Source organism: Brienomyrus brachyistius, chromosome 5 (assembly GCF_023856365.1).
Source record: "Brienomyrus brachyistius isolate T26 chromosome 5, BBRACH_0.4, whole genome shotgun sequence".
NCBI lineage: Eukaryota > Metazoa > Chordata > Actinopteri > Osteoglossiformes > Mormyridae > Brienomyrus > Brienomyrus brachyistius.
Genome location: NC_064537.1, coordinates 21,520,299 through 21,544,985, shown reverse-complemented (window position 1 = coordinate 21,544,985; position 24,687 = coordinate 21,520,299). Strand labels below are relative to the sequence as shown.

General features: G+C 38.2%; 1 long non-coding RNA gene across 2 annotated transcripts; it reads left to right on the top strand.

Annotated features, from left to right (window-relative positions):
- Window positions 1-1,407: 1,407 nt before the first annotated feature.
- Window positions 1,408-20,062, top strand: LOC125743040 (uncharacterized). Of its 2 annotated transcripts, none has more exons than XR_007398265.1 (6): window positions 1,408-1,787; window positions 8,410-8,533; window positions 11,211-11,434; window positions 11,992-12,078; window positions 16,794-18,840; window positions 19,630-20,062. It is a non-coding gene; the product is annotated as an uncharacterized LOC125743040 (long non-coding RNA). The 2 variants fall into 2 exon arrangements; XR_007398264.1 differs by having other exon boundaries at window positions 11,211-11,538.
- The last annotated feature ends 4,625 nt before the right edge of the window (window positions 20,063-24,687 follow it).

The window sequence follows — 24,687 nt, the reverse complement described above, 5'->3', positions numbered from 1 at the left end:
AAAAGCGATGGGCACAGGTAGGGGTGTGCCTATGACCGTGCTATTGGGCTGATGCTGATGATATTATATTATAATATTATAACAGATATTATAACAAAATCCCAATTCTTCCTGTGATAGTCTGAATGCAGAAGTCCTGTTTAATGTCACTCTCTGTTAGCAACAGGAAAACTGAATTCCACAATGCTAAGGAACTCTGCTCTAGGAAATTGCTATAAAGCCACCAATTTCCTCCCTGATAGCTTCTGAACTTTCATCACACTTATTACTGCGTTAAGGTCAAGAAAGTATTTACAATGTAATGCAATCTGTATTTTTCTATCCAGTCACTGTTCATTACATTGACATCAATGGTTTTGGCAAAAAAGAAATATTTCATTACCTGACATACTGTATTTTCTGCCTATTACCATGTTTGTATTGGCAAATTTCCCATTTAACCTTTAAGGATGCAGTAATATTTAAACCCCTATTTAAACCATGAAAATACACCCGGTTACTGACTGTTTTCCATTTGTGTTACTGAGGTCTATGTTACAATGAGAAGCTGTGTGTTTTGTTTACCTAACCCATGATTCCTTAGTTGTATATTTTGAGGCCTGTGTCCATGAGTGAAATGAAAAAAAGGAAAGGCGATCAAGGAACATGTCAAACCCCAAACAAAAGCTGAGGAAACATTGCTGAATTCAAACAAGCCGCAATGAATAAATATTCAACACATATTGTGCACCAAAATCTGCATCTCCACAGTACCTATACAAACTTTAAAGGGAAGGATGTATGCAGAACCTCAAGCTGAGGCGGTAAGTTGTACAGTAGATTTTCCCAAATGTGGTCATGTGATGTTCCGTCAGCTAAGCAGACCTGAAGAAACTGAAATAATCCAGTTCATTTGTGTTTCAGAATACCTTGCATCCCACAGAAAATGCTTTGCATACTGTGTTAATTAAAGTTGTGAGGTACTTTCAGGACAAGGAAATGCACATTCCTTAAATACAAAACACACAGTGCTGCCAGTATTGTAAAATGATCTGATTTTGTTTTTGTATGTGTACTTTTCCACAAGTTAAATGGATGCAGCCTCACCATTTGACACCTATACACTATATTATAGCCGTAATGTCCTTTGTGCATGTATGTATGGGTGCGTCAATATCAATTCATCCATTCAAAATAAATATGACTTATCTATTTCTTATGAACGTCGTTTTCAATCTTATTCTGCAAAAAGACAAACTTTACTCTCTTGAAATTCACTTTAACAATATTGTGTGTTTTGTGGCAACATCTGACAAACAACAGGGACTTTAATGTAAAACTAAATGTTTCTTTGTAAATTCCTCTGTAGGAAACTAACGTGTGTGTGTGTGTGTGCATGTGCTTGTGCGTTGCATGCTAGTGTATTTATTAAACACAGACTATAAATTTTACTACATACTTCTGTAGAAGCGTGTAAAGAGGAGAGCTGACACAGATGTAGCCTCGAGCAAGATTGCGTTCATACCTGTATGCGTGGATTATCTGTGTACAGTTCAGTTTGATTATGAACCTTCAGTAAGAAGTGGATTCCCAGTCAATATGCATATGTCATTTTTTAAAAAAAGTCTTCATTTAACTTTTGAAGATGTTGTTCACTTTCCAGCAACTTTCTTGTTTAGTTAGGGGTTGGTAAAACCGCAGCTCTGTGAAGTGGAATTCTATGCAAGAGATGTTTGCATCTGAAACTTTGAAGGCTTGTGAAATTTCATCTGATTTTCCAACCGGAACCCCTGGACAAAATAAATAAAGTAAGTAATGGGTAGTGATTGAGGGAAAGTGGATAATTTTATTACCTTGTGTTCAAAATTATATTTTCTTCGGACAGCTCAGTAACTGGTATAGGCCTATGAGTAGAGCAAACATGAATGAATGACCGGAATTCTTTAAAGTATTTTGATGTACAATAGTTTTTAGCTAAAATGTTTATATATTCATTAGTTAAGAGCAGAATCTACCGTGACTTGAATTTATCCATAAACTTCAAAGATTTACACTATCTAAACCCTTTGCATGCTATTTTTCACGATAAAGAACAATTTGTTGTTTTGTAGTGGTTTATTTTTATGTAAAGCATACAGATGTGCCCCATGTATATATAGGCATGTGTAATAATGTTGAAACTGTAACCCAAATAGTTTTTCATTAAAATCCTTAATTCATATTATTTCTCTGCTGGCATCAAACTACACATGACTCTGGCAGAATGTAAACTTGGTTGAGGTGAGGGATAAATTGATGCATGAAAATGTAATCAGCATTGACTCTCATTGTACATTGTGAATTCTAAAAAAAAAAGTCATAATGAATAAACAAAACTGCATGGTATCAGAAGGTAACGCTCATTACTGCCATTATAAAGGCAGACGATGAACATTATTATAATGCATACAACAGATACAGAACATCATACACTTAGCAATAGCTGAATAGCATAATGTCCTATAAATATTATAATTTCAATGCACTGCTCAGATGAAAAGAAAGAATTACGTTCATTCAAGTCTACAGGTTAAGTCTCACACAGAAATATATCATGTTTAAATGTATGAGCGATATAAATAAAGTAAACTATTTCATTGTCACATTACAGTAACTGTGATTGCAACTCACAGGATGCCCTTTGGAAAGCTAGTTTTGATTGCGGGTTTGTGTGCACGGTTGTAGCCTCCTGAGGCTCTGGCCACAGACAACAGTTGTGGAAATCACCCAGAAACTCAAGGGAGAGGGATTACCCTGGATCCTACATTTCCGTCTTTAATTAAAAGCCGAAATGTCAAATTGAATTTTCAATTTCTAAATACCATCTGCTGCAGAAAAAATAGAATAACAAACATTTTCAGAATCTATATGACATTTAAGAATATGGTAATTCCAATCAAGCAGCTTGTTATTTTTTGTTATTGTTTCCTTGTTTAATTAAGGTTTTTGAGTTCATAAGCACATTTTTTTCAGTGTCATTTTTGAGTGATCACCTCAAAGTTCTATAATATATTTTAATTTTTTTAATGCATAACAGTAGCATAATATTGCTGAAGGCGCTAAAAGGAATAGCTAGCTAACAAACATACTCTGTAGATCATTTTTGAATTATTTAAAAGTACAATCATTACATGAAGGGGGAAAAGACTGTGATCTAGGTTACCGATTTGAAATTGTACATTCCAGAATTGTTCACTTGTATGTTACTGAAACGTGTGTTGTTGAGTGTCAGCTGCCAGTGTATTTAATTTGGAATGCTTCAAGATTATCAAGACCCGAGCTACAAAATTCATCGTAATAAAGTTTTTGCGCAAATTTTGGAATTTTTGAAAGCTACAGCCAGCCACAGCCTCAGATTGTTTTCATACAAAAAAAATTTGATTTAAAGCATCCCATTTAAGGTAAGCCTTTCAGCTTGAATATTGTAGAAAAAGAGAGCCTGCTTTTTGTCTGTAGAAACAGTACATTGTAATGTGTAATATATGTTTAATATACAGTACCTATACTTAATTAGAATTCTGACATCTCCGTTATTAATCAGAACCAGACCTATCATATTAATTACCTGGCAGCATTACCAATGAATGTTGAACACATGATCCACTTCACCTTACTGATGTCAATCCTTTAAAAAATAACTGTCAAGGACTGTGGGTTAAAAGGATTTCTGATCTATGATGTGCAAGTGCTTAATCGGAAAAGGCTGAAGTTTTAGTTTTAAACTGACTTGTGCTTTTATTTCTCATGCACTGCCGGGAAATACCAGAGATTATTTTAAAAGCAGATGGCAAGCAGTCAAAATCCTGAAAGAGATAAAACCAGAGGATAGTGATAGTTCTTTTGTCCAGTGTGGTGACAAGAGAGACATTGATACTGAATAAAAACATCGTAGAATCCATGCAATTCTACATAAAATATGACTCTATACATCGCAGACTAGACTAAGTGGTCTTATGCCCCAAATTTATGGAAAAGAATAATTTGCAGAAGGGTCAGACTTCAGTCTTTCAATCCAAGGTTTCAACATACTTAAAAATTTACTACACCATGATAACATCACAATAATAGCTAAAAAACTTTCTGCCATATTTCTCAGGAATAGTTAGTTCCTGCCACTCGAAGGAGAGCATGCAGACAACACAAACTTGCCCTGCAGGTTATCAGATTCTCATTCTCTAATCATATATTAACCCATTACATTTGTTGAGGCAAAGAGGACAGATGTTACAGATGTTATATGTTCATGTCAGGGGGATTGAATAAGTGTTTTTTACATCATAATTATTTACGCCACAAATTATGTTAGTTTATCAATTCTTTGTCATGCTATACAATTGTTCAAATTCGTTTTGTTTGCTTGTTTTCTCTGTCCCACGTGGTTTCTGTTCTCCTCTTTACCTACAGCCAAAAGGTCTATGGCTAGATGTAGTGCTATCTCCAGTTTGCCTGTTGTGTGTGCATGTATGTGTCCTGTGATGGTCTGGCATGCAGTTCAGAGTATACCCTTACCTTGTGCCCTATCCTGAGATAGGCCCTTGACCCCATACTGGATTAATATGGATGAATTTGAAGGGCACCGAAAGTTTGGAGGTCAGTAGCTATTGTCTTTGCAGACAGTTGGCAACTTCTGTACACTGCGTGCCTCCGCATGCGTTGTCTGTGGTTTTACGTGGCCTATGACTTTGTGGCTGAGTTGCCGTCGTTCCCAAATGCTTCCATCTTGTCATAATACCCCTAACAGCTGATCGTGGAATATTTAGTAGCGCGGAAATCTCACGACTGAATTTACCGCACAGGTGGCGTCCTTTCATAGTACCATGCTCGAATTCACTGAGCTCCTGAGAGTGACCCATTCTTCCGCAAAGGTTTGTAGAAGCAGTCAGCATGCCTAGGTGCTTGATTTTATACACCTGTGGCTATGAAAATGGTTGGAACACCCAAATTAATGGATTGGAGGGGTGTCCCAATACTTTTGGCAATATAGTGTATATTCATGCACCAGCACCATATATTTAAAAGTTTGATTTTTGGTGTGGCTTTAATACTTCTCCATTTCATGCTATATATAGCAGTTGTATTTAAAAAGCAGTCACTGTACTGTGCAGAAATGTTTAAGCTCATCTATATTGGTATATTTGGTTTACCTCTTATGACAGAAATCAATGGTTTGCTGCAGAAAATGTCTTCCGTACTATTGCTGCATTATACTCAAGTCATATGGATGGAATCTCCAAGATGCATTTGTACAGATTAACAGAAAGGGAAGCTTAAGGCCAGATTCGCTTCTCTAGGCCCCTTTGTATATAGTGCCCATGGAGACATAAGAAGACCGTTTTCTTGCAAAATAACCTTCTGAATAATACATTTCATGCCTGGCAATACGGCCCAAAGTGCTCCTTTTGCTTTCACAATCCCTGGATATTACTTGGACCTTCTGTTCCCCCTTTTTTCCCTTTGTAATGAATTTTCTTTGGCCAGAAAACAGAAACAATAAAAGAACCTCTCCTAGCCGGTGGAGGATGGTTTCATTTAATGTTTTGTAATAAAAAAGAAAAAAAAAATTTTAAACCAAGCATTTGGTATCATGCAATTTTTATCAGCATTGGCTTTAAATCATACCACATGCTGATTATGAAATCTCAGGCCTCCTTTTTCTCCTTTTGTATGGTCTGGCGGGAATTGCGCTGCCCTTTTACAGAAGAGGGATGTTTACAGCGCAGATTGCCTTCTTCACCACTCCTATATACAACACTAATGACAGCCTTGTCTGACACTTCCTTCCATACAGCGCGAGACTTTCAGTTCTATCGAGCGCACAAACATCATTTAGTAAACGAAGCATGGTTGCATTTTTTTTGTAATGCGAAATGATTCCGAGCGCAGCGGCAGGACCCGACCAGCTGGGCTGGAAGGCGCCGTTCTAACGGTCGTGTGGAGTGTGACGGCATGATTTTCTTTTCTTTTTTTTGTTTTTTATCTGAATGACACAGATGGAAAACAGAACACGGAGCGTTTCGCTGCATCTGCCTTTTGCGTGACAGTGTGCGCTGAGAGGGAGGATGTTTGTGAAGGCGGTGCTAGCTGTGCTTTCTTTCTTTTTTTTTCAAATAGCCAAATGATATCACTGTGAAAATAAACAAGTTCAGGGATGCCTCCCCTGTCCACTTCAGTTAGGCCTGGAGTGACTTTAGCCAGAGACTGAGTTTTTTTTTTTTAAAGGAGTGGGACAAGGTACAGACTCACCCCCACAATCCTGATCTCAGACCCCTGGAGGCCCAGACAAGGGTCTTGAAGGCTTTACGCATATCCTTCAGTTCTCTTGTCCTGCTTGTCTGTAGCCTACTTCCAGCCCATAGATTATGGCACTTCCTGGCACCAGGTCTGCGGTGGGAAAGATCAGCTGCTGAGATATAAACGAGCGAGACCCCACCTTCTGCCACACCACAGAAAAATCCGATATATTCATTAATTACCTTATATGGGTGCTGAGTGAGAACACAACAATGGAATATTGACAATGAAATGCTCCATTAGAAGGAAATGGCTTTTCCTTTTCACTGAGTTGTTGAGTTCCTTTCTTTCTCTATGCCACTGATTTGAAAAGGTTCCAAATCACATTCGAAGACCTTGGAGAATTACGACTGTGGTGAAGGAAGAAGTGAATTCAAGAACAGGGTGGAAGCCATACTGCCAAAAACAGGACAAATAGCTCGACATTCATGTATCTCTCTGACTGATAAATTAAATCAGAATAACGTTTGCATGTCAGCTTTCAATCTATTTCATCTGCCTCATAGTGTTGGTCTTTGGATCAGTCGAGAGCACAGATGCAGAGTATCAAAACAATAGCACTAAAAGCAATAGCTCCATAATTCTATTACGCTAAGCTGCACTTTTCTGAACCAGCAGGGCTGCATTCGAAAGCCCTTTGTGGCTCGATGTTTTTGAAAGGAAACAAAGTACCAGAGCAGAGCACCAAAATATCAAACATTAAGCCACTACACATTGTATATCTTTTTGATTTTCTCCATTTTATATCAAAACTCTAATGGTATAAACAAGCAATCCATTAGGCAAACCAGGAACATGAATGTTCAATAGATTCAGGGATGTATTATTACCTTGTATGTTATGATTGGCAGGTATGGACATTAAGGGCCTTAGTTGAGTTAGCAGGACATTTGAGATGTGCATTTTAACATAAGCAGTATGATTTTTGCTTTTGCATATTTGCGTGGTCAATTGTCTAAAATGCCTTTAGAATGACTTTGTTTTCGTTATGTACCAGGAGGGACTGTATATATATTTATTAGGCTGTATGAACCGTATAATCAAAAGTTCAAAGCAGATGAAAGAATAAACTGATAAAAAAGGCATTAGCATTAATAGACATTTTGGTGTAAAACGTTAGAAGATTTGACTCCATGATCCAATAGAAGTTCCTTTTATTCGCACACGCGGCACATTGGAAGCCCTCGTGACAGATTTCACCACAGCCTTTTCTTTTCACTGAGTGAAACATCTGGTTCCAGCCAAAGGTCGGAAGTAACATTTGAAACAGCACTGCGCGGAGGGCTGAGACACATCCGTATGACCTCTGACGCAGGAATATTTTTGAACTTATTAAGGGGGTAAATGTTAAGGCCAGAGCTAACAATGAGGTAGCAATTACTCCACTGCAGACCCAGTGGTTACACAAAATGTTAATGAATGCCTTTTTTTTGTTTGTAATCAAAATTAGGAAACAAGCCATTGGAGCTGCAGGCACCCTGTAGAATATGATTACCGACAATCAGATTCGCATCTGCAGGCCCAGTCATCATCCCCAAAGCTTTTCTACACAACAGAAAGAAGCATTTTGCCTTTTGCTGTGGATACCATTGCTTTCTCCTCATCCTCTCCATTTGCTACAATACGTAAAAGCTCCAAAACTGTGTACCAATCAGATAAAAATAAATATATTAAAACACAAACATTCTGCATACATTTTTACTAAGACAAGAAACTAATCATAAAAAAAATGTATTTTAAATATGTAAATTCAGTTGACCTTTACTTGGTTTAAAAGAATTTTTATTTAATTTGTAATTTATTTTAATATTATGTGTATTTGTTCTATGTCAATTAAAGTTTAGAGTATGCCACTCCTATTGTTTATCTTTAAAAAAATAAAACATAGCAAGATTAAGGATTGCTAAACCATAACAGTATTGGATGCTTTTTAAGTTGATGTTTGTATGTATATATCCATCCAAGCTTAATATGTAATTGGATCCAATCAGACAGTTTGCATTTCTGTTTAATAACTGGTCTGTTCTCATAAGGCAACTGGGCATTCAGCAGACAGCGCAGCACGTTACAGATGTATTGTTTTTACATTTCATCCACCAGGTGGCACTCTGCAGTGCTATGATCTTCTCAGTGGGCCTTTTCTCTTACGACGATTGCCCCCTACTGCTAACTCAGATTCAGTCAAACGAAGACGATCGGAGATGCTTTCCATATTCTGCAAGAGGTATGAAGTAACACCTCTCACACCACAATCCATTGTATAACATAAATGAACCTGAATATCTGAATTCTTCTTAGATCCATCAGTAATGTTTTATGTGCTAGGCTACCCAACTATCAGAATTTTCCTAAAATGCCCCACTATTCCTGTATGAAATAGTGCTGCCAAGTACCAGACCTTCCCTGGTTGTAAACCTTTTTCTCTCTTAGGCTATATGTTAAACATCAACACCAGTGAGAATCTAACTTGTTACAAACAGCGATGATGTTCCACTTGATGAAAAGCAATAACCTCCTGGTGTACTGGCCTTCATACGAGTGAAATAGCTGCAAAACATTCGTACGCATATTTATACTAAGATTTTGAGATTTATAAAAGAATAGCGTAAATAAAACATATTGCTGCCATTTGACTTTTTCTGTCACACCAAATAAAATGGGTTGGCGTCCCTCTGCTTCGGATATTAAAGTCTGCACTTCACATTCTGAGAAATTCCTTTTTTTGCCGTTATTTTTCTTTACATTGTGAAATGACATTGCAAATGTGGGACGAACACGTTTATTGGCTGATTCGCATCGCCAATTTTGGGTCATTAATGGGTCGAAATGGGACGGTCTTTTAAGCGCGCACACGTGCGAATGTTTCTGCGTTACTTTAGATTTACACACAATGCGTAGCAAGGTTTACGCCATGTTTTATAAACCGGACTTCTACTTTTCATAAGAACGTTTCCTCTGCAGCGAGAATGTACAGATATTTTTTATATAAATGAGTCCCCCTGGATTCAGCAGGTTTTACTCTTCAGACAGCAGTGGACAGTGATGCTGTGTCTATGAATACCAAGGAATAATCCATTGTATGTTATTCTACCTGATAGACTGAATAGAGATATTTAGAGTATATTTATGTAATATAAAAAGATAGCACACAATAACAACAACAACAACAATAATAATTATAATAATAATAATAATAATAATAATAATAACAATAATAATAATAATAATAATTATAATGGGGGGGCGGCATGGTGGTGCAGTGGTTAGCACTGTTGCCTCACACCTCTGGGACCTGGGTTCGAGTCTCCGCCTGGGTCACATGTGTGCGGAGTTTGCATGTTCTCCCCATGTCGTCGTGGGGTTTCCTCCGGGTACTCCGGTTTCCCCCCACAGTCCAAAAACATGCTGAGGCTAATTGGAGTTGCTGAATTGCCCGTAGGTGTGCATGTGTGAGTGAATGGTGTGTGAGTGTGCCCTGCGATGGGCTGGCCCCCCATCCTGGGTTGTTCCCTGCCTTGTGCCCATTGATTCCGGGATAGGCTCCGGACCCCCCGCGACCCAATAGGATAAGCGGTTTGGAAAATGGATGGATGGATGGATGGATAATTATAATGGTTGGCACTGTCTTGTCCCAGATTATTCCTCGCCTTGTGCCTGTATCCTTTAGGATCAGCACCGGACTCCTCTGACCCTGCTCTGGTCAAACGTATACAGAAAATGGACTGATAGATGAATATTGATTAAAAATAACAATAACGATCCCCTGTGACCCTGCCCTGGAATAGCAGGTATAGAAATGGAAGGATGGATGAATACTAATAACCTCTTGATAAAAATGTTGTTAGTTTGGATAAATGCCATCAAAAAGAATATTTACTAGTACAAGATTTCATTGCCTTTAAGGAGTATGGACTTATTGAAGGTGATGATTTTATTCACTGTATTTACACACCTTTATGTCCAGAGTTTTTTGTTGTACATTTGACCGACGAAGGGAAAAAGAAGATAGCGTAACCAAATATTGTGACCTGTGACTGCCTGAGTCAAGGGCATAACCAACAAGGAGGGAAGGTAGAGGTCTCCACCCATTTAGGAGGAGACATGATTATTGGGGGGGGGGGTTATGAACCCCCATCCTCCCCATAAGTAACATCCATGGACCAGGAGATAATGCGATATAAACAGCTCATCAGAAAGATTAATTCTTGACTTGGTGTGTTGCACAGAGTATGTCTTGGAACTGAAATTATTTTAGTTGGGTGACTCAACGCTACATCAATCCATCCATCCATTTTCCAACCCGCTTATCCTTCTGGGTCCCGGGGGGTCCAGAGCCTATCCCGGAAGCTATGGGCACGAGGCAGGAAACAACCCAGGACGGAGGGCCAGCCCATCGCAGTCAATGGTACATGATAAAACATTTTCACGCAAAATTTATAAAAGGTTTAAAAAATGGATTCACCAAAGTTTAGCTTTATTGCATTAAATAAAACATTAATTTATTTGCCATATTTATGTTATCATGCCGCTCATTAGTGAAACAGCTCTGCTTCATGGCACAGAATTAGTAGCTTAAGTTATTAAACTTAGCTGCTTCAGTCATTGGCCACTGGAATTCAAGGTTGTAGTTCAGTTGTGAGGATTAAAGTATTCTTACCACAATCTGATTTGCAATGAGAGCCCTTCTGTTACTTTGCGGCTCGTTGATTCCTCCTCCACGAAAGACGAAGAGTGCCTTCTCTTCGCCCTCTGGGACAGCTCAAGATATGAAGCCTCAAAATGGGTTTTGTGGAATTTTACCTTGAAATTGACCCTGTGACTTTGAATCTCATCATCTTAATTACGAGCTATGTCATCTTGCTTTTGGTCTTCCTGATATCGTGCATGATGTATGACTGCAGGGGCAAGGATCCGACTAAGCAGTACGCAGCAGAGCCCACCAGCAGCAACCCCACAACCCCATCGCTCGTCAGACTGGCTGAAGGGTTAGGCTCCACAGCTTCTGTCCAGTGGGACCCAATCAGCAGTGTCAGCACCTATGGAAGCCCCAACATCGATCGGTGGGAGAAGAAGAGCACAGCAGTCTAAAGTGCATGCTTCTGTGACTCCAAGACAGGAGCGTTGGGTGTGTGGTTTCATTTTTCCCTCAAATACTGGCAAAATTATCATTCTCCTGGACAACATTTGGACAATTTTGCCATTTGATCAGCATAAGGCCAGGCCGAAAGGGTAAGCAATGGCAATTTGTACACAGACGTGCCTTTAAGAAACTACGTGAAAAATCTAAATAAGAAAACAGTTAATCTCCTTCTTATTTAATCTTCTAAACCATTACAATAGGTTACCACATGGGCTTTTGAGGAACGTACATCATTGTAGATTTAGCCTAAATGTCATTCACTGTAAAAAATAAAGGCAATGAATATTTTCATTTGGTAAAAAGTAATATCAAATGCATATTGAATAAAAATATTTGTTTTTACTATAAAGTAAAATATAGCTGCTGTAAAGTACAAAAATTATGCAACAACACAGTTTTGAAGTGTTTGCAGGTAGTAAAAAGTGGATGGTAATATGGTTGATTTGTACCTAGAAATTATAATAAGCCATAATTGATTTTCTAGTTGTTAAGTGAAATTTGTATACCATTTTAAAATATTTTATTTTTCTGTCCATTCATAGATCCAAACATTGTCTATTATTAGGAGCATACTGAAAAAGAATGGATTTGATCTGAAATCCTGGATGAGTACCTTTCAATAAAACCAGGTACTGTAACAGCCTGCCTGTTCCTTATGGAAAACAATATCGATTACAAACATTTGAGACATAGAACATTAAACAGAATTTTACTGTAATTAAAAACTAACTTCCATCCTTATTTATGTAGAGACATTTATGATCTAAAGGCCATTCTGTATATCTTTGTGTATTGCAATAACAATAGGGAAGAAATCCAATGTGTAAGAAGTGGTAGTGCCAAAGTGGTTTTAAATTATTCAACTAAAAGAATGAGACAAACTCATGCAAGAGTTCTGTTCTGAATGTGGGTCTATCCCACAATTTCCTTCCTCCTCTAACGACAGTAGCTGCAGGCCAAGCAAACTAATTTTTGTTGCTAAATAGTAATGGAATCAAATAATATTGCATGTTAGGCTCTGGAATGCGAGCAAATTGTTGCGAGTTTGACCAGCGTGACCTTATTTCAGAAGCACAGCTGAGCAATGACATTGCTGTACAGTAAATGTAACCCGCTGGCAAGACAGTTTGGAATATTTTTTCATAACTGAGCTGAAAACACATAAATCATAAAAGATAGATATGGTGCAAGCAGTCTGATGGAATATAAATATTAACAAATTTGTAGGTGTTAGTGAAATATCCAACGTTAACATTCTCCCATTGGATTGAAGTTTTATTTAACACTTTATCAAACATAGATTTACAGATTTGCATGGCCTTCAGGCTGCCTCTCTGGACCTAGCAGCTTGGAGTGCATCCAGTCCCTGTCTTTTCAATGGGAACCGCAGAACTAAAAGGCCAGATGCTATAGCTGTGATGTTCTAACTGCACCCCACTGCATGATTCACAGGATGCTTATTGACAGTGATGACTGATTGCAGCTCATGAAAAAAGTTTGCGAAACGTTTTGATTTATCATCAGGATGCAGCAGAACTAAACAATGAATAAGTAATGGAAGCTTGATATATACTGACATTTGCTCACTTTAAGATTCTTGAGTGGCATTCTCATTCACTTTGCTTTATTCAATCATATTTACACCTAGAGGTTATTGACTGGAGTGACTTTGATGTATTGTAATTGTAAACATGCTGGCATGATTACTGCATAGCCTATTATCACTATCACTTTCCTTTTCGCCACTTATTTATAGCAGCAAAGCTGTGTAACTTAGTGAACAAAATTAATGGTATTGTTCTCTTTCATTTCATATGAATTACTATATGAAAGCCTTCATTAAAAGGCTTCAGACCAAAAGGCACTGGGAACATTGTGCTGGCCCTTGTTACAGTATGTCAATAACCTTGTGCTAGCTCTTATGTCAACAAGACATTTAACCTTTTTTTTCATGTTACACATGTAAGACAATACTGGGGCAATCCAAGAGGCAATATATCAAGAAATATGAACTTATTTAACAAATACATGCATGAGATGAGTATGAATGGTCAAATGTACTGTAGTTGCAATATAAAAAAAATAAAAAGTCAGTTTAATACTTTACTACGAGAGTTAAATAATACATAGCAATACTTTCTTTTCTAAGTCTTACTGTATGCTAATAATTTTATCCAAAGAAGAGCTTTTTCCCAATGAAACAGCTAGATATTTCACTGGTACAATTCTGCTAAAGTATTGTGCTATACTATAGTATAAATATGCTATGCTGTGGTAGAGCCCTCTGAATGATGGCTATCACCAGCAGTATCAAATCCAGATATCTCTGTTTTCTGTTGCCCCAAGGAACAACAATTTTAAATAATTATAAATACTATTAATCTGTACATGGAGATGCTACATCTATGCTACATGAGGCTTTTTAGACAAGGCATGTACAATTTTTGGATGTGTAATTGATTACACATCACCGTCAACACTGACATACCACATTAATGCACCCACTTCGATATACTAAAAATTCAGAAAATCTAAATTATTGAACATGTTGCTCTTCATCGGCTAAAACAATAAAGTGAGCAGGCTAGATAAAATGCCCACATTCCTCTGTTTTTCTTTATTATTGCCAAATATTTCTGTTGTCAATATGATGAAATTCTGTGTACGGTGTGACTATGGTAACAGGCGGGTGGCATTCACCACCTGGCCTGCCAAGTCTTGTGACGTTGGTGGTAGCCTTTTGGAAGTATTCCACAGTTCCACAGCCGACCGCCTGCCTGCAAGTTGTTCATACTGCTGCATGGAAACTATTTCTGAGACTCCAGTGCACCATCCCCCAATTCCCACCCCTCCCCCCCAGTCCATTCGGTAAAGTGTGACCATGCAGTACGTGGACTTTCCCAGGCATTTGCCACTCAGCTCTTTAGTAAATAGGCCAGGAGTCCCTGCCATGTAACACAGCAGCACAAAACCACCTTGCAGATCTCATCCATATTGTTATATCAGCTGTTGTTATTGCCACTGCTATTCTCATTAAATCCTGTTCTGAATTCCCAGCCTGGTCCCATATTTCAGCTGTTGTATGCAGTCTGTTTTTTTTTTTTTTTTTGGAAATTGAAGGTGGTGGTATGCTACGAATTTTTCTATATTCTTGCCAGATTTTTCACCAGCAACAAGCCACCGTACTCTTGTGATTTTGCGAAAAATCCATTTTCACTAAGAGCTAAAAATACTCAGCGGATTCCAAAGAAACATCTATGTTATTATGCTACTTAATTACTTTTTATTTACTTTAAAATTGCTAAATGCTGAAAATAATCTCCAAAAGATGCCGGCACGGTACACTCCATACCATCATTAAAAGACCTATGAGTTTTACTTATGAAACTGTAGGGTAATTTGTGTCCTGCCTGTTCTTTCCTACGGAGCATTATTTTGATATTAGAGTATTTAAAGCTGGGTGGCATGAGTGTCCTGGGCTGCAGGCAAAGTCAGGTGACGAGGACATTCTTCTCTTTTCTTTCCTTCACGCTCAGGTTTGTGATTCTCCTGTCCATCCCTGAACATGAATAAAGCCCCTCTTCCCTCTTACTGTACCTTACCCATGTCACCCGGATCTGCTTGCTGCTCAGCCTTGAGCAAGTCTTTCATCTAAGCTAGAGCACTGGCTCGTGGAAATCTCCCAGTCTGTGTTTCTAGGTCTGAGTTGCAGTGACTACCCGAAGCAGTGATCTGGAAACAAAACCCCAGTGGATTTGTGGATACAGGATTCAGGAGCATGTGGTCTTTAACTAGGGACTTGTTCCAACTCATTATGATTTCTAGTGAGGAGCCATTAATCTTCCCTTACAATGCATGATTTCTGGACCTTGCTAAGGCCAACACTGAAATATTTGTCAAAAAAAAGAATTCTGCAGCTTAAAGTCATTTTATTATGAGCAGTTCTGTGTGACTTCAGTGTACTAATTTTTGTTCATGTTCCTGCAAAAAGATGGTCACCAACAGCAACCTACTTAAGAATCCTTGATGGATTGTAAGGTGTGTTTGCTTCCTTCAGGTTTGCTAGAACCTCATCCTTGAGTAAACCTGAGCGATCTTCAAGGTCAGAACTGCTCAAGTCAAAAGCTCCCGTCATGAAATAGGTTTCTGAAGAAGTAGAAACACTTCCAGGCTGTGAAACAGCTTTGTAAGCTAAAAAGCTGTGTGGCTAAAGTCAATTGGTTCTGTAAGCCTGATATGAAAATAAAATGTCACGTTTAATGTTGCATTAGGACAATAAACTCACATTCGAAATGGCAATATTGACTCCAAACTCAAGCCGCATCAGCAGCTACACTGTCAGAAAAAAAAAAGTATCAATTTGTAACTTTGCTTGTTACTGGCTCTCGACCCCCAGTGTTGTTAGGGTTTGTTTAAGGTACAGAAACAGACTCAGGGGAATATCTTAAGGTACAAAAAACATTAATGTGCCCCCAATGGTACAAAAAGGTTCCTCATAGTTCATTTCTGTATCTTAAAAGGTACAATTACCTACAGCTATAGGTTACAATTAGCAGACCCTTTAAGCTACAGCGTGACAAGCAAAGGTGGCAATTGGTACACTCTTTTTCTGACAGTATAGTTGTGACTGGAACTGCACACATTGGCACTGCTCCACCAAACAAGGGAGGGTTTAAATCAGGTCCGTGCTTAGCACCGGGCTATTGGGCTGAAGTTCAGAATATTTTCTCTATAGCCCTGAACCTTTTGAATGGAGGGGCTATGGCACAGGGTAATATTACTATTACGGCTGGGCAATAAAATGATAAGCGCACTCTCAGTCTGATGCTTTCTGACTTCACTTCAAAACTTCCAGCAAACTTGTGCTGGACATAAGATTGTTGCACTAAATGCAAAGTACTTTATTGAATAAGGTCTTTGTGCATAAAATTCTCCACTGAGCATTTTGAGTGAATAGCCGAAGAGCTGTCCAGGTATTCTATTACAGCAGAAACAACTTTATGCATCCCTCTGTTAAGACTCCATTTCTCAGAAAACAATTTAAATATTTTGCAATCCACAGAGACAGTTACTGGGATAAGAACAGACTCCTTGGCTTTAAAGGATTACTATTTTTTTGAAAGCAAGAGGATATAGCAAATGACAAAATATTCTTGAATGCTTTATGACAGCAGTGTATAGTCCTGTACTCATCCTTTAAAAAACTGCATTGTTATATAGAATTTGTTACATAAGTTCTTCACCAAAAATAATTATCATTTTAAATGTCTCTTTTAAGCTTACTCTATAACTCACTTTTTGGATTGGACATTATTTTATGACAGTTTTTTTTTTATTTTTACAGAATTATCCCAATGGGACAGTAGGATACGCGGTTTGGAAAATGGATGGATGGATCCCAATGGATCCCAATCTAATTTATGAAATATAATGAAAGGCCACTTCGGAACAGAAATTGACTTTAAAGGAGCATGTTGGCAGCACCTATGTGGACAAACGCATTATTTTCCAACCCAGTCCTCAGGGACCCCCAAACAGTCCATGTATTTGCTCCCTCCCAGCTCCCAGGTTGGGAAGCACCTGACAAAAGGTCTGCTTTGCTTTGCTCCTATCTAGGACATTAGTGACGTTCAGCATGTTCCCCTCCTCATTAAAGCACTAAGCCTATTAGGTGGCTGTTTAGCCCTCCAACATCTTCTAAAAAGCTGGCGCCAATCTTCTACAGACGGACAGGCTGTTAAGAAGACAACAGTGATTGTGCACCTGCTAAAAAGTGCATGCATGCACACAGTATTCGTAACAACAAGCAATAATGACAATAGGAATGCCTTTGTATTTAAACAATGGCTGGTTGGTGTTGGTTATACTGGTTTGCATTTAATGCTGTATTTATAGAGGTAAATATATTCGGCAGCAAATTTAGCTGAGGCTTTTTCAGTTTTTAATTGCAAGGAATGCTGCGACAGTCCTTTTACACGTATAATTAGTGACAAAATGTAAGCAACTGTGTCTGGTAAAGACTGATATATTCAGTCTGAATTTAAAACAAAGCTTATCCATTTATACATTTATACATATATTGATGTCATGATTCAGCATTTCAAATTTCACTGCACATCAGTAATGATGCAACACCTTTGTTTCGTGCCAAAAGTAATTATATGAAGTGTCTGAAGCTCTGTTAAGGGTTTAATGGTTTGTCAAATGTACTGAGGGAAAAAACGACTGTCTTGAGTTTAAGACTGCCAGTAAGTTTAAATCCCAGTTTCAAAAACCTTTCTGTTTCTTTCCTGTAGTCTATTCCAAAAGAATTTCAGTTTCTTTTTTCACCGGGAGGACTACAACTGGGTTTATGGTGCTTTGGCGCCCTCTTATGGAAGTTTGTGTGTGTCGTCAAAATATGTGCATTGACATTGATATAAAGAACTAAGGGAAAACAGAACATTATAAAATAAATAAATACATGTATGTCTATTCATTTTGCATTATATACAGCTCTGGGAAAAATAAGAGACTACTCTATATTTTAAAAAAAATCTGTATTTAATGTTAAGTAGAGTGAAGTGCACTGCTAGGATAATTCATAACAGCCTCCTAGAAGCAGGGCTGAAGACCCCTATAGCAAGGAAGAAGCCCTTCATCAATAAGAAGCAGAGAAGAGTCAGGCTGGAGTGTGCAAAACATGTACATTTTAAACAGGCGCAAATCCATAAACTGAGAAATGAGTGAAACTGAAAATTTTGCTGTGGTCTCTGATTTTTTTTCCTGAGCTGTATAATTGATAATGGAAGAACACAAGTTAACAGCTAAGCCTTTAACTGAGTGGTTTTCTGAACTCTTGCTAAAGAGAGAGCATGTTTGGACGCATAGGATGCTGGCATTGAAATTTTACAGTTTATTTATTTCAACAGATGCTTTGACCACAGTGACGTAAAAGTGAGGCAGAAAATACATAACAAGCAAACAGCTGTCAATAAGCTATCAGTGGAGTATCTAGTAGATGCCATTTCAATGAGCTCTGAAGATCACCGGTAGTGTATGTCTAGTATCTCTAGCAATAAATTTCCCAAACACAAAAAGGATATTTAGAATGCAGTGCCATGCTGTGCTGATTTCTGGGTTAGCTCTTTTCTTACATGGCTCGAGGCAGCTCAGCATGTACCACGTTTGCTTCACGATTCCAGGGTTCGAACCCTCGCCCTGACCTCTCTTTGGCTGCTCTCCCATACAGCTTAAGGAAATTAGCACATCTGTGCTGTCCATAATGCTCAGTTGTGTCTGTCTGGTGATGGACTGGCTTTCCATCCAAAGTATAGCCCTTCTTCGCACCCTGTGCTGCCTGGGATACACTCCTACATCCCCACGACCCTTATGAGGTGAATAACTGGAAGGTAAATGGATGGATGCTATGCACTTGTTAATAATCCATGAGCCACATACTGTTTGCCAAACATAAAGCAGACGACAAAGCAGCCGGAACATCTTAGCCAATTAGTCCCTCCCACTTTGTTACAGTGGACCACTAGAATGATGTCTATTTCAGAGCCCCATGGTGATACACTTAGATAACGACTCATGATCAACATTATTTTTCGTGAAATAATACCTGTCCCGATAAACCATGAATAATTTTAAAATGCTAATGCCAATATCATGCAGAGCAGCATTTTGGTGTTACTACAGTACTAATGACAAAAACTGTTGACTACATACTGTAGAAGTTTACATACAAGTGTACAATTAAATGAAGGACCCACTAGGGTAAATGAAGAGTTAAGGAGTGTAATAAAATCAAGTGCCTCCCAAAAGTACGAGGTTCAGGAAGGAAATTGATCAAACAGCATATGATTCACAAGACACAGTGGCTAAATTAATGTTGGCAAGGAAATCTTTACGGTTAAGGGCGAGTTCAGACAAAATCGCACTTTATATGCCAACCTGATGCTTGAAGAAAACAAAAAAAAGCAGATAAGAAAATCTGTCAACTGCAAATGATCAGTCTATAGACTTTTATGAAATACCAGCATGTTCTGGGTTAGTGGTACAATGCAAACCAGGAGAGATGCAGTGACCACAATAACCCACAAACATGATTCTGCCATAAAATGCTGAAATCAATGTAACTTATTGTCATGCGCAGGCTTTATTTTCTTCTTCTTCTTCTTTTTATTATTTTTCAGAACGACAAATAATAAGCACCGCGCCTAGGGCTGAGCGACTGTCTCTCTGCATCGGCTTCCACGTCTGCCATGCCACATCTGGTTATGCACCCCAGCTCTGCATTTCCATACCACTGTCAGAAAAGGCTACTCCAAACCCGGAGAGCAGACATATCTCAGCACAGCTACAGCCCCACACATCACTGCCCTTAAAGCCTGCAGTTTTGTTTAAACATTTTTATAAACATGGAATTGCCATCCACGTGATATAAAATGCTATTGATTGTAAATTCCTCGAGATGTGATGCACATCCAGCTTTACGGCTTCTCCAATATGTTATTTAAGGTTTTTAAGTTATTTTTGAGTCATTTCAGCATCCTTTTACTTTATTCATACAGTGTCACATATATTTAATATTTGTTTGTGCATTTTCTTTCTGCCAATTTGCTCACTGTTCCCATGACAATTTTGGATAATGTAAGTGCTTATATATTTGCAAAATGCATCTTAATAAATAAGATCATCTAAAGCAAACCAATTTTATGCACTCTGTGAAGGAAATGAGACATTCTGTGATGCAGTATTATCCAGAGAAAGCGTTTGTAGTAAAGTTTGCTTCTGCATTAGTGTGTGTTATACTTGGGAATTCCACTTTTGATTTTAGAAATCATTCCTGTTAACTCAAGTGCGAGATTATTGGTGAGTGTTTTGTTATGCAGCTAAACGTTTTTCATGCTTGAACACATAGACCTTGAGGATATTTACATTAACAAGGCTTCCATGATGACAGTTAAATATGCATTTTACGAGATTTTTTTTTTACATACCAGTAATGTGTTTGTTGAGAGTTGCTTTACTGCAGTTATGCATTGTGCTCAAATACTTATAAAAAGTTTTGACGCAATATTAATAAGTATGCGGTAAAAAGAAAAACAAAAAACGGTGATATTATGTATTATGTTTCCAACAATTCAAGCTACATGCGGGATGGGCGGGACAGGCCAAAACACCTGGCTTCTACGTTGGAAAATTCCCACAACTTTGGGATGTTGCATGCAGCGAAAACTATTTTTCTTTTCTTGGAAATATTTCTAATATTCAGTACCACATATTACATTTCAGCTCCAATTTACATATTAGCTTCTATATTTATAATTGTGAAGGTCCACTTAACTGCAAGTATTGTCCCTAACCTATTATCCAATAGTTTTACAGTCCATCACAAGGCATATGTCATAATATGAAGGAAGAACAACCCAGGTACGGCCGTCGGGTTCACAGGAGGTATTTTCTGAAGTGTAACAAGCTAAATAACAGAAATACAAGGACCATGAGGTGTTAAGACAGGAGACTTGGAGAAACGGTACGGTAAGACTAGGATTATTCCAACACGGGGCAAGGCTCAAGCCAACAGGGCAGAAAAAAACATCAACTAACTACAGAGGAAGTGAGCATCACTAACCACAGCACGAACTGACACTAACTGGACTCAAGAACATCACACAGGAGAGTACTAATATACAGGTATTAACATGGGCAAGGGGCAGGTGTGAACAATTAGAGACCAAAAGGGAGGAAATGAGATAGATAATGGGGTGAAAACGCCTCTTTGTATCATGGAAAGAAATTTCTATACAGCCGCACCAGAAGTACAAAAGCACAGGGTTGTTTATTTATTTGTTAGAAACATACTTCAACATTTCAAAACATCGCAGCCCTTTAGCCTGCACCCCCCTTTTGGAAAATTGCATTAGAAATTGGAGCTTTCAGAAAACACCCGAACGACTTAACTTTGCTTGTCGTTAACATTATTTCGCGTCCACCTAAGCGGTACACTTAATATGACTGATGTGAGAATACAGCTCTACTTGACCTGCTTGCCTTCGCGTGCTCTGGTTACTGTACTACCATGACTGAGTATGCACCAAGATGGCGCCCCGCAGCGATTGACTACTGCAACCTTCCTATAGGTGAGAGATAATTGAAGTAGTGCCACCTATACAATAAGAGGACTGATACGAGGAGAATCTGGTGAAAATACTTTCAAAGTCACAAGAAAAAGGCACAAATTAACTAGACTGATTTTTGGATTTTGCGAATCATTATCAAAATATCAAAATCAGGGTCGTGACTAATCATAAAATCCATACTTTTTCCACCCCTAATAATTCTGTTTATGAAAAATGAATGAAAGTACATTTCTTACCATTTTTTCAGATATGTATTATAGTTAAGAAGATCCCACGATATAATATTACATTTTCCTATTTTTAACAGTTCCTTTCTGTTGATTATGAGACTTAAAATCTGAAAATGTGGGCCTTCGTTTGCAATGATAAGATTGTAAATTGTACATGTTATTGAATGACTGCACCCTGCCTACTGTTCTAACAAATAACTTATTCCAAACTAAACCCTTTTCTTTGTTTTGAATTTCCTTTTATTTTTTTCTGGAACATTAAACTGGTCAGATTGGTGGATTTTTATCTCGTCTTTTATAATATCGGAAGCATTTGTTGAAGTTTTTTATCCAGTATGTTGGTTAGGCAAGACGTTCCTAAATTTACGCCTACTGCCACTTAAAATGTTATTTCTTTACAAGCGCTTTACAAAAACTGTTCACAAGCAGAATTATAGTTGTGTTTGTTTTTTAAACCAACATTGGTTGTACCATGAATAAGACACACGTGTGATTTTTTTTTGCATATATTTGATTGTGTGTGTGCATACAGGACAGGAGGTTCAAAACCTGATGATGAGATCATTATTTTCTTTTACTGGATTTCTTATTCTACTGTCCGAGAGCAGTTTGAAGAGGAACAAATGAGAATTACCAAAAGATATACATCAGTTCCGTTGTATGTGTGCTGTTGGTTTGGTAAACGCCACAGCAACATTCCCCAGAAGTTATTTACAGATAGGTGCTGATAGGACACACCCAAACCAAGCTATTGAGAAAGAATTTTAACATCTCTCTCTAATGAGCAACGAACTTTCCATGATACAGTAGGTGTGGGTGGTTACAGTTCAACTTTTGGGTAGAAGTGTGTTACTCAGGACACTTGCTCCGTGATCAGAAGGTCACAGGTTCAAATCCCTTGGTCAGCATAGCAATTTCGTCGTTAGGTAACTGAGTGAGGCTCCGAACGAATTGCTCTGTGGACTGGCTAGCCCTGCTTTCTCAAAGACGAGTTTGTCACTTAGGATAAAATTACCTGCTATTCAAATGAAATGTAAGTTTTGCTAAGGGAGAGGTTACTCACACATTTACTATTGCATTCTTTTATAAGGAAAAAGCTAGCTTTCTAAACTAAAAAAGGACACATTTTGAAAGCTAATACCTTGGTGCCTGAGTCAGAAACACACCAAGAAATTTTGGTCCCCCGAACAAAATGTTACCTTGCCCCCCCTCCAACCTAATTTAATGTATAATTTCATGTATTTGAGGATTGGGCCCCTGAATCTGCCAGGGTTTCCGTGCCCCTCTGACACTCCTGGTCTATGTCATCATGTTTTATATTGTTGCATGCCCTAAATAAAATAAAAATTAAATACAGATTGATGTTGTTTTTCATGTCTTACACAAATATATCTTACAAATAATAAAATGTTACGCAGTAATATACAGTTTTTACATCATCACCCTTGTATAGTTTATTCCAAGTAACCATAACTATACCTTAAATTTTATCACCTGCATTGCTTGATTTCTGATTACTTTGCCAGTATTCATAACCCAAATTATCACTCTTTTAAACCGTATGCAATTGAGAGCCCTTAATCATAATAAGGGCTGGCTCGCTGGGTAGCACTAGCCCCCCCCCCCCGGCTATAGGGGTGATATTTTGATCCCTACTTGGCATTCTGTATGAAAAATTCCCCTGACACCCTGTGTTAGCATCAGTTTCCTCCCTCAGCCCGAAACCACGTGCTTTAGGCAGAGTGTCGAAATCTCCTGCTCTGAGTGCACCATACGATGGACTGGTGTCCTTTGCCCTTTGATTCCTGGAATAGACTCCCTGTGATAATACATTGGATAAGTGGCGATGGAAAATGGATGAAAATAATGGCTCACACTATTATGGTAAGTGCTTTTTTTAATGTGGGTTTTGTTATTGTTAAATAAAATGCGTTAACAATGTCAGAATTTTGAAAACAGAATAAAGAGCGCCCTCTAGTGGCCCCTTGAAAACTCTGCTCCTTTACTATGAACTAAGGCAGAATGCTGCTGGTCCGGATGGCCTTATATATTTATATGTTTGCTTTTGTTCCAGCTGTGATTCTTATGAATTTGCCTTTACTGAAATGACGAAACATTGAAAAATTCAAACAATGCTGAACGACTCTCACTATTCTATTTTTCAGTCAAGCTTCTATGTTGTTTAGTGTTCCTGTAATGACATGAAACAAAGTATTTCAAAGTACAGTCGTCCGTCGCCACTGTGCGCTTCGACTTTCGCGGCTTCACTCTATCGCGGTTTTTTGTATACTCATTAAAAAGTTGATCGAGACAGTGAAAATGATACATCGCTACGCATTGCTCTTTGCTCTTCCTAATTAAAGGTACAATAATAATAATATGATATTTTAACGTCTAACATGTCTTATGTACTCTTATTTTGTCCAATATATTTGGTAAAAGGAGTGTAATTGTCATGACCTACCTGTAGGATCCTCTTGTGTGCCACGCCTCCTTATTAACCACGTGTGCAACCCCGATCGTTACCAGCTGTTTTCTGTCAGTTTGATTCCTCCGGGTGTATTTAAGACCTCGTCAGAGTCTGTAACCCCGGGTCTGTCATTAGCGTTTTGATGTGACATGTGCCTGTGTCCTGCATTTGGAGTGATTCCAAATAAACCCTTCGATCCTGATTCCCCCTCTCCTCGTTCCTGCTTCCGTGTCCAGCAATCATAACAGTAATGGTGACTAAAGGGTGTCATTTCATGTCTAATAATGTTTTAAAAAAACGCATTTAGAAGGTCGTAAACATTTGCTATGCTCTAACTACGAAAATATTCGATTTATAAATAGAGTCCTACTTCGCCTAAATTCACTTATCGCGGTAGAGTCTGGAACT